At 42.1% G+C, this 14298-nt stretch overlaps 2 protein-coding genes across 2 annotated transcripts in view; one reads left to right on the forward strand and one right to left on the reverse strand.

The window, feature by feature from the left end:
• The window catches only part of LOC114653822 (aerolysin-like protein), a 989661-nt gene that overhangs the window by 635802 nt on the left and 339561 nt on the right, over window positions 1-14298 (forward strand). The window lies entirely within an intron of this gene.
• Window positions 1-14298, reverse strand: part of gpr158a (G protein-coupled receptor 158a) — a 499884-nt gene that overhangs the window by 154134 nt on the left and 331452 nt on the right. The window lies entirely within an intron of this gene.

Genomic DNA, 14298 nt, shown 5'->3' on the forward strand with positions numbered 1-14298 from the left:
CTTCACAAGGTTTTCACACACTGTTGCTGGTATTTTGTCCCATTCCTCCATGCAGATCTCCACTAGAGCAGTGATGTTTTGGGGCCCGTCGCTGGGCAACACGGACTTTCAACTTCCTCCAAAGATTTTCTATGGGGTTGAGATCTGGAGACTGGCTAGGCCACTCCAGGACCTTGAAATGCTTCTTACGAAGCCACTCCTTCGTTACCCGGGCGGTGTGTTTGAGATCATTGTCATGCTGAAAGACCCAGCCACGTTTCATCTTCAATGCCCTTGCTGATGGAAGGAGGTTTTCACACAAAATCTGACGATACATGGCCCCATTCATTCTTTCCTTCACACGGATCAGTCGTCCTGGTCCCTTTGCAGAAAAACAGCCCCAAAGCATGATGTTTCCACCCCCATGCTTTACAGTAGGTATGGTGTTCTTTGGCTGCAACTCAGCATTCTTTCTCCTCCAAACACGACGAGTAGAGTTTTTACCAAAAACTTCTATTTTGGTTTCATCTGACCATATGACATTCTCCCAATCCTCTTCTGGATCATCCAAATGCTCTCTAGCAAACTTCAGACGGGCCTGCACATGTACTAGCTTAAGCAGGGGGACACGTCTGGCACTGCAGGATTTGAGTCCCTGGCGGCGTAGTGTGTTACTGATGGTAGCCTTTGTTACTTTGGTCCCAGCTCTCTGCAGGTCATTCACTTGGTCCCCCGTGTGGTTCTGGGATTTTTGCTCACCGTTCTTGTGATCATTTTGACCCCACGGGTGAGATCTTGCGAGGAGCCCCAGATCGAGGGAGATTATCAGTGGTCTTGTATGTCTTTCATTTTCTAATAATTGCTCCCACAGTTGATTTCTTCACACCAAGCTGCTTACCTATTGCAGATTCAGTCTTCCCAGCCTGGTGCAGGTCTACAATTTTGTTTCTGTTGTCCTTTGACAGCTCTTTGGTCTTGGCCATAGTGGAGTTTGGAGTGTGACTGTTTGAGGTTGTGGACAGGTGTCTTTATATTGATAATGAGTTCAAACAGGTGCCATTAATACAGGTAACGAGTGGAGGACAGAGGAGCCTCTTACAGAAGAAGTTACAGGTCTGTGAGAGCCAGAAATCTTGCTTGTTTGTAGGTGACCAAATACTTATTTTCCACCATAATTTGCAAATAAATTCTTTAAAAATCAGACAATGTGATTTTCTGGATTTTGTTTCTCATTTTGTCTCTCATAGTTGAGGTATACCTGTGATGAAAATTACAGGCCTCTGTCATCTTTTTAAGTGGGAGATCTTGCACAATTGGTGGCTGACTAAATACTTTTTTGCCCCACTGTAGTTCCTCTGTGTTACAAGACCACTCCAGCCTGTTATTAATAAGGACCCTAAGTATGTGTAGCAGTGCACCACCTCTACATCTACTCCCTGAATAGTCACTGCATGTAGAGGCTCATTGGCGCAGCAAAACCCGATGACTAGTTCCTTGGCTTTGCTGATGTTAAGCTGCAGACAATTCTCAAAGTTCTCCCCCTGACTCATCTCCTCTGTCTCATCTCCCTTATCATTTTACCCAGTAATTGCGGAATCATCTGAGAATTTCTGTAATGACATGACCTGCTGTTATATTTATAGTCTGAGGTGTACAGAGTGAAGAGAAAAGCAGACAGGCCTATTCCTTGTGGTGCTCTAGTGCTGCTCACACAGTCCTTGAGAGTCACAAACTGTGTTCTGCCCGACAGATAGTCTATTGACCAGGACATCACAGGGTCATCCACCTACATATCTCTGAGCTGACCCCTTTACAGTGATGGCGAGATGCTATGGAAGGTGCTGGAGAAATCAAAAAACATCACCCTCACAGTGCTGCCAGCTTTGTCCAGCCTTGTGAAGCAGACAGATTATTTGAATATAGCCGACGCCCGCCGTAGCATACGGCGGTGTAAGAATAGGAACGGAAAATGGTGAGAAAGGAATTTAGAAATCAAGAAGAAATAAATACTTCTTGAAAGACGTAGTTGTGAATAGGTGTTTTGGTGGAGACGACAGATAATGAGTCGAAAGATCTAACCCTCGAAAACAATAACAACCCCAAAAAGATGTTGTTGTAGAATGTCTCTAAAGTAATTCCTTAAGCTTAATCCAAAAGACTCGTACTACAATATCAGGTCTGTGCTCTGGTCTTTGGGTATCCAACAGTGCATGTAGAATTTCCGGCCAAGCAGGATTAGATGTGAAAGTGATAAATAAACCAGGCTTTCCGAATTTACGTACTATGGCCATGGCATCCTGATAGTTTTGTTGCATGTATCTTGAACTTCCTGGAAATGCGGGCGGTAATATGATCATTTTGTGTACACTTACGTTGTTATTTTCAGCGTTTGGTTGCAGTGTGTCCTTTGTATTGTTCCACGCGCAGATCTTGTTGATGTAATCTGAGATAGTTGAGACGTGCACCTTCTTTTTTAACATACGCATCTACGAAATACTGTTGGAATAGTTTGCCGCTGGAGTGCAAAATACTAAATGTATTCCTCATTGCTAATCTGTATGCGTAAAATTGGCATTGAGCAAACCTTATTTGCTTGGCGGTTCTTTTATTGGGATCATGTTGTAAATCTATGTGCCAGCCAATGTCTCCGTAAGGGAATACAAGCGGGTAAACCACAGGATCGCAATTCATATTGAGCGTGGAAATCTGTTTACAAGAGTTGCCTATGGGATAGATGCAAATGTCCCTTTCGCCAGGCGGTTCGCCATCTTCTCCGACGAAAATCGCTGCAACATCGGTGTGACATGTCAGGGCATTGTATCGTCGTAAATCCTGCTTAGGGTTTTCCTTGAAAACCATTCATACAGATTCTGTTGGATTGGACTGAGCGATTTCATGCTTGTGTTTGTATGATTCAGCGAAGGGGTTGATGGTTCTGAGCATGGAATCTAGCTGGAGAAGTACATTTTCGCTGCATGCAGAGTTTGCTTTATTTTGTAAGCGTACTTCAGTAGCTTGCGCTGTGTCAAAAACATACAACTGTCCAGGCAGCATGGGGAAGGGTTTGGAACAGGACGAATAGGAATCGAGAAATGCCGTGTCGGCTGCATGTGGGCGGGTCCAGTTTTGAAGTGGAAGAAGGACGAACCAGAAGAGAAATATATATGAGAGATTACACCAGTGAGTCCAGGTGGATAGACTGAAAAGGTGCTATATGAAAGGACAGCAACCAAGTGCCTCCCAGGATAGATAGATAGATAGATAGATAGATAGATAGATAGATAGATAGATAGATAGATAGATAGATAGATAGATAGATAGATAGATAGATAGATAGATAGATAGATAGATAGATAGATAGATAGATAGATAGATAGATAGATAGATAGATAGATAGATAGATAGATAGATAGATAGATAGATAGATAGATAGATAGATAGATAGATAGATAGATAGATAGATAGATAGATAGATAGATAGATAGATAGTTGCAGTGGGTTCAGGAGGTCTACCACAAGAGTACTCATATAGTCCAGGACCACTCTTCTAAAGGTCTTCATGATGTTGAGATGTAAGTGCCTGTAGTCATTAGTGGAAGAGGTGCCTGCCTTCTTTGGAAGATGAACTTTCCCTCTGAACTTTCCGGAGCCTTCGGGACAGACTGAACAGGTGACAGAGACCACCACAAAGCTGGCCAGCCAGCACAGGCTGTAAGAACTCGAGGACTGACTCCAACTGGTCCCAGCAACTTATCCTGTGTGTCGCTTACTCAATTGAGTATTGGTATCGGGTGTGGATTCAGACTACAAGCCTTAAAGACCAGCCAATTTACTGATACATCCCATTAAAGGGACCCTTGAAGTTTCTATAAGTGTATAAAGGAAGGCAGGGTGTGGTGGGGGGTGCTATTGGGCATAGAAGAGATGCTAAGGAATCGTTTAGTTTTGGTGGATTGATTAATTTGGAACTGGGACTCTCTGTGATAGAAAGACAACCAGTGAAACGTCTCAATTGTGACTTGAAATTCTCTCACCACATTTTATAATAAGATTTCCCCAAACCTTTGACAGCCTCAGAGTGTGCTTTCCCATCTCTGTATTAAAAACTTTAATTCCCTTGGTCTCACAAAGCAGAATGTTAAAAATAACTATACATCTCAATCATTTAGTTAAGGAATTCTTGTTACACAAATAGAACACATTTATCAGACTAAGCCCTAAAGCACAGAAAACAAACTCCCAGTTGTCAGCTTTTTCGACTTATATGCAAATCATCTTTACAGCTTTTTATTATCCTTCCCCGTTTGTAAATAACACAGATTAAAATCAGTGAAAAAAAAAAAAAACAATGTAATTCTCTTGATTTTTCTTTTTCTTTAAATGCTTCATTTTCTCCAGTAATGTTTTATAAACTTCACTAAAACAAGGCATCTCTTAAGACTGGAGCCCTGGCAATAATTTCTGCTAATGCCAACTCTTGTTACATTTCTTACACTTGGCTTGTTATGAGCTTGCAGAAAATTATTTCAGGAGAAAATTAATGGGGCTTAAGATAAAGGAAATGCATTAAAACTAGAGTCTCTCTTTTTAACACAATTACGAATTTATTAGTAAAAGGACTGCAGGGTTGTTGCATTCTATAAAACACTTCTTTTTCAAAACCATTATGTCCTTATTTTTAGCTTCTAAAACTTCACATTTTACTGTACAAAATGGCACAGACATCCGCAAGGCTAATTCCTTCTTAATAGGGCCACACTTATTTATATTTAAAAAAACGCTGCAGAAAACCTCCAAAATGTATGTCACCCTGAGGCTCAATGGAACCACATAAAGAATGAAAAGAGAGCCGTAGGTTTAAGGCACAATGGCAATGTGCGTCGCTGAGCTAAAAAATACACTGGGTGAAACCTGAATGGATTCAGAAGCATCACGAAAGACTTAACCCCTTGTAGACGATTGTCACGAAATCACTTCAAACCGCTTCCGGCCTGAATGCAGCCGAGGTGGCATATGTATCCCACCAATGCCAGTTGATGTGTATTCGATACATACCAAGAATCATATTGGAAGCACTGGTCACGCCATCTAGCAGTCATAGTGGAAACTACAGGTGCTGGTCATAAAATTAGAATATCATGACAAAGTTGATTTATTTCAGTAATTCCATTCAAAAAGTGAAACTTGGATATTAGATTCATTCATTACACACAGACTGATGTATTTCAAATGTTTATTTCTTTTAATATTGATGATTATAACTGACAACTAATGAAAGTCCCAAATTCAGTATCTCGGAAAATTAGAATCTTGTGAAAAGGTTCAATATTGTAGACACCTGGTGCCACACTCTAATCAGCTAATTACAGTGGTGTGAAAAACTATTTGCCCCCTTCCTGATTTCTTATTCTTTTGCATGTTTGTCACACAAAATGTTTCTGATCATCAAACACATTTAACCATTAGTCAAATATAACACAAGTAAACACAAAATGCAGTTTGTAAATGGTGGTTTTTATTATTTAGGGAGAAAAAAAAATCCAAACCTACATGGCCCTGTGTGAAAAAGTAATTGCACCCTGAACCTAATAACTGGTTGGGCCACCCTTAGCAGCAATAACTGCAATCAAGCGTTTGTGATAACTTGCAATGAGTCTTTTACAGCGCTCTGGAGGAATTTTGGCCCACTCATCTTTGCAAAATTGTTGTAATTCAGCTTTATTTGAGGGTTTTCTAGCATGAACCGCCTTTTTAAGGTCATGCCATAGCATCTCAATTGGATTCAGGTCAGGACTTTGACTAGGCCACTCCAAAGTCTTCATTTTGTTTTTCTTCAGCCATTCAGAGGTGGATTTGCTGGTGTGTTTTGGGTCATTGTCCTGTTGCAGCACCCAAGATCGCTTCAGCTTGAGTTGACGAACAGATGGCCGGACATTCTCCTTCAGGATTTTTTTGGTAGACAATAGAATTCATGGTTCCATCTATCACAGCAAGCCTTCCAGGTCCTGAGGCAGCAAAACAACCCCAGACCATCACACTACCACCACCATATTTTACTGTTGGTATGATGTTCTTTTTCTGAAATGCTGTGTTCCTTTTACGCCAGATGTAACGGGACATTTGCCTTCCAAAAAGTTCAAGTTTTGACTCATCAGTCCACAAGGTATTTTCCCAAAAGTCTTGGCAATCATTGAGATGTTTCTTAGCAAAATTGAGACGAGCCCTAATGTTCTTTTTGCTTAACAGTGGTTTGCGTCTTGGATATCTGCCATGCAGGCCGTTTTTTGCCCAGTCTCTTTCTTATGGTGGAGTCGTGAACACTGACCTTAATTGAGGCAAGTGAGGCCTGCAGTTCTTTAGACGTTGTCCTGGGGTCTTTTGTGACCTCTCGGATGAGTCGTCTCTGCGTTCTCGGGGTAATTTTGGTCGGCCGGCCACTCCTGGGAAGTGTTCACCACTGTTCCATGTTTTTGCCATTTGTGGATAATGGCTCTCACTGTGGTTCGCTGGAGTCCCAAAGCTTTAGAAATGGCTTTATAACCTTTACCAGACTGATAGATCTCAATTACTTCTGTTCTCATTTGTTCCTGAATTTCTTTGGATCTTGGCATGATGTCTAGCTTTTGAGGTGCTTTTGGTCTACTTCTCTGTGTCAGGCAGCTCCTATTTAAGTGATTTCTTGATTGAAACAGGTGTGGCAGTAATCAGGCCTGGGGGTGGCTACGGAAATTGAACTCAGGTGTGATACACCACAGTTAGGTTATTTTTTAACAAGGGGGCAATTACTTTTTCACACAGGGCCATGTAGGTTTGGATTTTTTTTCTCCCTAAATAATAAACACCATCATTTAAAAACTGCATTTTGTGTTTACTTGTGTTATATTTGACTAATGGTTAAATGTGTTTGATGATCAGAAACATTTTGTGTGACAAACATGCAAAAGAATAAGAAATCAGGAAGGGGGCAAATAGTTTTTCACACCACTGTAACTCAAAACACCTGCAAAAGCCTTTAAATGGTCTCTTAGTCGAGTTCTGTAGGCTACACAATCATGGGGAAGACTGCTGACTTGACAGTTGTCCAAAAGACGACCATTGACACCTTGCACAAGGAGGACAAGACACAAAAGGTCATTGCTAAAGAGGCTGGCTGTTCACAGAGCTCTGTGTCCAAGCACATTAATAGAGAGGCGAAGGGAAGGACAAGATGTTGTAGAAAAAAGTGTACAAGCAATAGGGATAACCGCACCCTGGAGAAACAAAACCCATTCAAAAATGTGGGGGAGATTCACAAAGAGTGGACTGCAGCTGGAGACAGTGCTTCAAGAACCACCACGCACAGACGTATGCAAGACATGGGTTTCAGCTGTCGCATTCCTTGTGTCAAGCCACTCTTGAACAAGAGACAGCGTCAGAAGCGTCTCGCCTGGGCTAAAGACAAAAAGGACTGGACTGCTGCTGAGTGGTCCAAAGTTTTGTTCTCTGATGAAAGTAAATTTTGCATTTCATTTGGAAATCAAGGTCCCAGAGTCTGGAGGAAGAGAGGAGAGGCACAGAATCCATGTTGCGTGAGGTCCAGTGTAAGGTTTCCACAGTCAGTGATGGTTTGGGGTGCCATGTCATCTGCTGGTGTTGTTCCATTGTGTTTTCTGAGGTCCAAGGTCAACGCAGCCGTCAATGCAGCCGTCTACCAGGAAGTTTTAGAGTACTTCATGCTTCCTGCTGCTGACGAACTTTATGGAGATGCAGATTTCATTTTCCAACAGGACCTGGCACCTGCACACAGTGCCAAAGCTACCAGTACCTGGTTTAAGGACCATGGTATCCCTGTTCTTGATTGGCCAGCAAACTCGCCTGACCTTAACCCCATAGAAAATCTATGGGGAATTGTGAAGAGGAAGATGCAATACGCCAGACCCAACAATTCAGAAGAGCTGAAGGCCACTATCAGAGCAACATGGGCTCTCATAACACCTGAGCAGTGCCACAGACTGATCGACTCCATGCCACGCCGCATTGCTGCAGTAATCCAGGCCAAAGGAGCCCCAACTAAATATTGAGTGCTGTACCTGCTCATACTTTTCATGTTCATACCTTTCAGTAGGCCAACATTTCTAAAAATCCTTTTTTTGCATTGGTCTTAATTGATATTCTAATTTTCCGAGATACTGAATTTGGGACTTTCGTTAGTTGTCAGTTACAATCATCAACATTAAAAGAAATAAACATTTGAAATACATCAGTCTGTGTGTAATGAATGAATCTAATATACAAGTTTCACTTTTTGAATGGAATTACTGAAATAAATCAACTTTGTCATGATATTCTAATTTTATGACCAGCACCTGTACATCCGCCTGATGGAAGTGAAGTGTTGGCGTGGCTATGCACATGGATTTTGGCTACTAATTTCGAGAAAGTGTCCAAATTTGAGGTAAGTTGTGGTAAGATAAAAATACGTACCAGTTTATTGTTTGCTTGTGCGCTATATTCAAATTAGCAGTCTCCACTTAGTTTCAACAAAGTGTAATTGCAGACCGCAGTACCTATGAGGTCAGTCATGTAACGCCCCAACATGAAGAAACGCCCTCAATGTCCATCATGTAACACTCATCACATTAGACTATGATTAGCATTAGGGCCCTGTTACAAAACGGTTAAGATTAGGGTTGTAGGAGGAGGGTTATCTGACTCAAAGGGTGTTTTGTGACTGATGATGTGGGCATTACCTGATCTATGTCATTGGTATTGCAAGCTGCAGCTAGACACTTCTTCTTAATTTAGCGTCTGCTTGACAGCAAAAACACAAATAATTTCTTTTTTTATATACAGTAATCCCTCACTTATCGCGGGAGATTGGTTCCAAGGCCGACCGCGATAACTGAATTTCCGCGAAGTAGGGACACCATATTTATTTAATCATTTAACGTGTATTTGGACGTTTTTAAACCCTCCCTGTATTGTTTACAACCCACCCTTTACTCTATTAATAACAGGGACAACTGCTAAGCAATATGAAATCGGTAGATAAGTTTACACTTACTGTATAGCGAAGTACACGTAGCTATATATGACGTGATGATGGTGATGAATATGCTGCGCAGTATAAATGATGATGATTGAAGGTGATAATCCCCTGAATGCAGTAGCAAGAGCACGTTAATGTTGAATGAGTGAGATGAGACTTCCTGGTTAATGCAGCACTCCGTCGCTGAGCCAATCAGCAGCACACAGAAACTTAACTGCGTGCTCTGATTGGGTAGCTTCTCAGCCATCCTCCAATAGCATCTCTTGTATGAAATCAACTGGGCAAACCAACTGAGGAAGCAAATACCAGAAGTAAAAAGACGCATTGTCTGCAGAAACCCGGGAAGCAGTGAAAAATCCGCGTTATATATTTACATATGCTTACATATAAAATCTGCGAAGTCGTGAATCCGCGAAAAGTGAACCGCGAAGTAGCGAGGGATTACTGTAATTGTAAAAGAATTTAGACAACAAGGGGTTAAACCCACTTACTCCCTAGAGGGGACGTTACACCTCCAGCCTTTTATAATTATTGAATAATCATCATTAAGGTACATTCTTTTTAAATATCTGTCAGTCAGTCATTTTCCAACCTGCTATATCCTTACACAGGGTCATGGGGTTCTGCTGGAGCCAATCCCAGCCAACACAGGGTGCAAGGCAGGAACAAATCCCAGGCAGGGTGCCAGCCCACCGCATGGCACACACACACACACACACACACACACACCAAGGACAATTTAGGACCACCAAAGCACCTAACCTACATGTCTTTGGACTGTGGGAGGAAACCGGAGCACCTGGAGGAAACCCACGCAGACACGGGGAGAACATGCAAACTCCACGCAGGGAGGACCTGGGAAGCGAAGCCAGGTCTCCTTACTGCGAGGCAGCAGTGCTACCACTGCACCACCGTACCGCCCCAGAGCAGGAACTGTGTCTGACAAAAGCATTCACACGAATGAGAGGTGAGAGTGCCGTGTGCGTGGTTGAATAGGGTTGAGAGGAGGGCGGGACTTGAAAAAATCTCATGGCAATAGTCTCGTCTCGCGGGACTTTAAAAAATCTCTTGAAAAAAGTCTCGTCTCGTCCCAGGATTGTCTCACGGGACTTGAAAAAGTCTGCCCTTTAAATATATGGCTGTTGTAAAATTATATTTTCATATAACCAATGAGGATTCCACGTTGTTTTACTTCCAATATGAATTATATAATATCAGTAATGGCGCACTGCACGTTAACATGCAGTGAATACACTTGACTTATAGTTTTCATACTTTCTTTCTCTGTACGTTTAGCATTCGTTTGCTCAGAGGTTGATGCGCTTGCTGCTTCCTGAGCGGCTCCTCTTTTCTCCACCCTAGTGGCCTGCTTCTTCTCTTCTTTCATTGTCATCTTTTCGTGTTAAAACTGATTAAGTCGGCGTTTGTGTTGCAATTACTTAGTTCGTTTTCCTTAATTTTTCACTTAAGCTGGCACTTAAGTCTTCAATCTCCTTCAAGAATGATTTAAGATATGAAGAGGTAGAGGAAGTGACGGCAAAGGTGGTAGGGATGAGAACGGCGCCCGTATGCATGTGCCGCACAGCCGCTGCAGAGAGTTGATTCTACAATAAAATAAAATAAAAATAAAAAAAGGAATAACCTTGGAGGTCAATTATCACCCTGAAAGCGGACAGTAGACGTCACGTAGTATATGTGTACCAAATTTCAGGTCAATCGGTCAAACGGTTTGCGATTTAAAATCCTGGAGAGACAAACGGTTTGGTGATTTAAAATCCTGGAGAGACAAACGAACAGCCACGGTAGAGTATTATATAGAAAGATTCACTACTAGCATAGCGAAACACTCGCTTCTAAAAACTGGTGTACAATGGTAAGTCTGTTTCGATTGGGGTGCATTTTGTTACCTTTGTTCATCGGACATTATACACCTTACATGCATCTTTCTTAGTCTTTCTTTCAGACTTTCCTGCCCTCTTGTGGACACTGGACATCATTACACTCAAATATCAACACCGGATGTTTTGTCATTTTATATATAGAGAGATAAGCAGAGTATGGCGTACGCCTTTGAAAGACAATACCTTACATACAGTAACAATAAGAAATAGTCACCCCTTTGGAATTTTTCACATTTTATTGTTATACAGCATTGAATCACAGTGGAGCTAATTTGCCTTTTTTTGACACTGATCAACAGAAAAAGACTCCTTAATGTCAAAGTGAAAAACGGATATTGGCAAACTAATATATGAAGTATCTGATCGATACAGAGGTGCCAAACATACTGTGGTACGCTGCTGGGGGTCAGACCTGGCCGGGACGCCTGGAAGGACTGGGTCGTGGCATATTTATCCTCTGGGCCACGAGAGGGCAACCGCCCTGGAGTAGAAGAGGCCCACGGAAGGGGAGCAGGGAGGCTCAGGACCGTTGGGGCCTCTGGTCACCGCGAGGGGGTGCCCCGAGCCTCATGGAGCCCGGGACTTATTTACTTCTGCCACACATATGGAGGACGATCCTTCCAGGGTCACCTGGAGTGCTTCCGGGTGCTCTCCTGATGCTTCCGCCACACCAGGACGTGACATCAGGTAGAACACCTGGAGCTCATCCGGGTAAGGATAAAGGGGGCCGCCTCCCTCCTGTCAGTGAGCTGGAGTCAGGAGCAGGAGCAGGACGAAGCTCCTGGAGAGAGAGGACAGGTAGCCCAGGAACGAGGAGAGAGAAGACCCAGGAGAAGGGTGACTGGGGCTGAAGACATTGTTGTTGTGTGGGACTGAGTAGTGTGTTGTGGGAAGACAAAATAAAAGTACATCTGATAAAGATGTGGTCTCCGACTGGTGGTGTCCGGGCAAATATCACAATACCCAGCTATCTACCCTGTAAAATTACAGTAGAGAGGAACTGTGTTATATTTCAGGCTGGGGTTCTCACCTAGCTGGAGTTCAGATGCCATTCTTATATCTTTATTTATTAATTTCTGATTCCTTTGTTTATGTTAATATTGTGTCAAGGTGTATTCAGCCATGTTCTTTGTGTTTTGTGGGTGGTCCTCCAAGAAGCGAGCCCATCTGTCCATCACTGCAAAGGACTTTAGAACATCAGAACATTAGAACAACCGAGATGAGAACAGGCCATTCAGCCCAACAAAGCTCGCCAGTCCTATCCACTTATTCATTCCAAAAAATACATCAAGTCGAGTTTTGAAAGTCCCTAAAGTTTTACTGCCCACCACACTACTTGGTCTCTTATTCCGAGTGTCTATCGTTCTTTGTGTAAAGAAAAACTTCCTAATGTTTGTGCGAAATTCACCCTTAACAAGTTTCCAACTGTGTCCTTGTGTTCTTGATGAACTCATTTTAAAGTCACGTCTCGATCCACTGCACTAATTCCCTTCATAATTTTAAACACTTCAATCAGGTCTCCTCTTAATCTTAGACTTCCCTAAGTGCTACTAAGGCTGAGAAAAACCCACAGTCCCTTGCGGTTCATTGTGAATGTGCTGGTGTTGGTGAGTCTTTCTTGTGATTACTGTGCCTATTGTGAATTTATTGGATTTTTGACCCCTTTTGACAGCTCTTTGGATTTCATATGGGATTGTCAATTTGAAGGTATTGCTTTCTGTGTCTTTTGTGCTCTTACTTTGATACAGAACATTTTTGTAGATAATAAACCTTTTTATGTTTAAAGATTCTTCATTGCCTTTTGTGTGACTAACTGGGTTTGACATTACTTTCCCCTCTAGTGGACATTTTCAGTATTTTTGGGACTTTGTGTGCATTGAAACTCTCAAGTTCATAACAAATAGACTATTATTATTATTATTATTATTATTATCATCCAACTAGTGAAACACACAGACCTATTGATCGAAAATACAATGAAAATAAAGCTGCATTACTTAAAGCACACAAGTTGAGGCTATGCAGAGGAGAGCAACCAAGTACATCTCAGAACTTAAGAACGTGTCCATGTGTGACAGACTTGGAGAATTAAACCTGTTTGGCCCCAAGTGGAGGAGACTGGGTGGGGACCTAATTCAGGTTTTCAAAATGCTCAATGACATTAATAAAGTCAATCCAGCAGAATCTTTTCAAAATAGTGGTGAATAACATACTCAAGGACAACAGTGGAAATTCAAGGGTAGGGCATTTAGGACTGAAGCCTTGGAAGTACTTGTTTACACAAAGAGTGGTGGGACTCTGGGACAAACTACCGAGCCATGGAGTTGAAACCTCAACAAACTTTTAAGAAGGACCTGGATGAGACATTGGGACAGCTTAGCCGTTAGATAACTGCACTTGCTTGATGGACTCAATGGTCTACGTTTGTTGGTCAAATTTCATATATTGTGATGTATGTTCATATCTCCTTATGTTGATGTTTTAATGGTGTCATTCCCTTTTAAATGTTTCGATTCCCTGCACATAACACTCACAGTAATAGCAGGACCCGGCATAAACCAGCCCTGTGTACCACAAGCCATATTTACATATGCACATTAATACAGTCATATGAAAAAGTTTGGGAACCCCTCTCAGCCTGCATAATAATTGACTCTCCTTTCAACAAAAAAGATAACAGTGGTCTGTCTTTCATTTCCTAGGAGTACTGGGGTGTTTTCCGAACAAAGATTTTTAGTGAAGCAGTATTTAGTTGTATGAAATTAAATCAAATGTGAAAAATTGGCTGTGCACAAATGTGGGTCCCCTTGTCATTGTGCTGATTTGAATGCCTGTCACTGCTCAATGCTGATTACTTGTAACACCAAATTGGTTGGATGAGCTCACTAAGCCTTGAACTTCATAGACAGGTGTGTCCAATCATGAGATATAAAGGGATTTAAGGTGGTCAATTGTAAGTTGTGCTTCCTTCCCTTTGACTCTCCTCTGAAGAGTGACAGCATTGGATCCTCAAAGAAACTCTCAAAAGATCTCAAAACAAAGATTGTTCAGTCTCATGGTTTAGGCTATAAAAAGCCATCTCAGAGGTTTAAACTGTCAGTTTCAACTGTAAGGAATGGAATCAGGAAAGGGAAGGCCACAGGCACAGTTGCTGTTAAACCCAGCAGGTCTAGCAGGCCAAGAAAAATTCTGGAGCAGCATATGAGCAGGATTGTGAGAATGGTTACAGACAACCCACAGATCACCTCCAAAGACCTGCAAGAACATCTTGCTGCAGATGGTGTATCTGTACATTGTTCTACAATTCAGCGCAATTTGCACAAAGAACATCTGTATGGCGGGGTGATGAGAAAGAAGCCCTTTCTGCACTCACGCCACAAACAAGAGTCG

Source organism: Erpetoichthys calabaricus, chromosome 6 (assembly GCF_900747795.2).
Source record: "Erpetoichthys calabaricus chromosome 6, fErpCal1.3, whole genome shotgun sequence".
Lineage (NCBI taxonomy): Eukaryota > Metazoa > Chordata > Cladistia > Polypteriformes > Polypteridae > Erpetoichthys > Erpetoichthys calabaricus.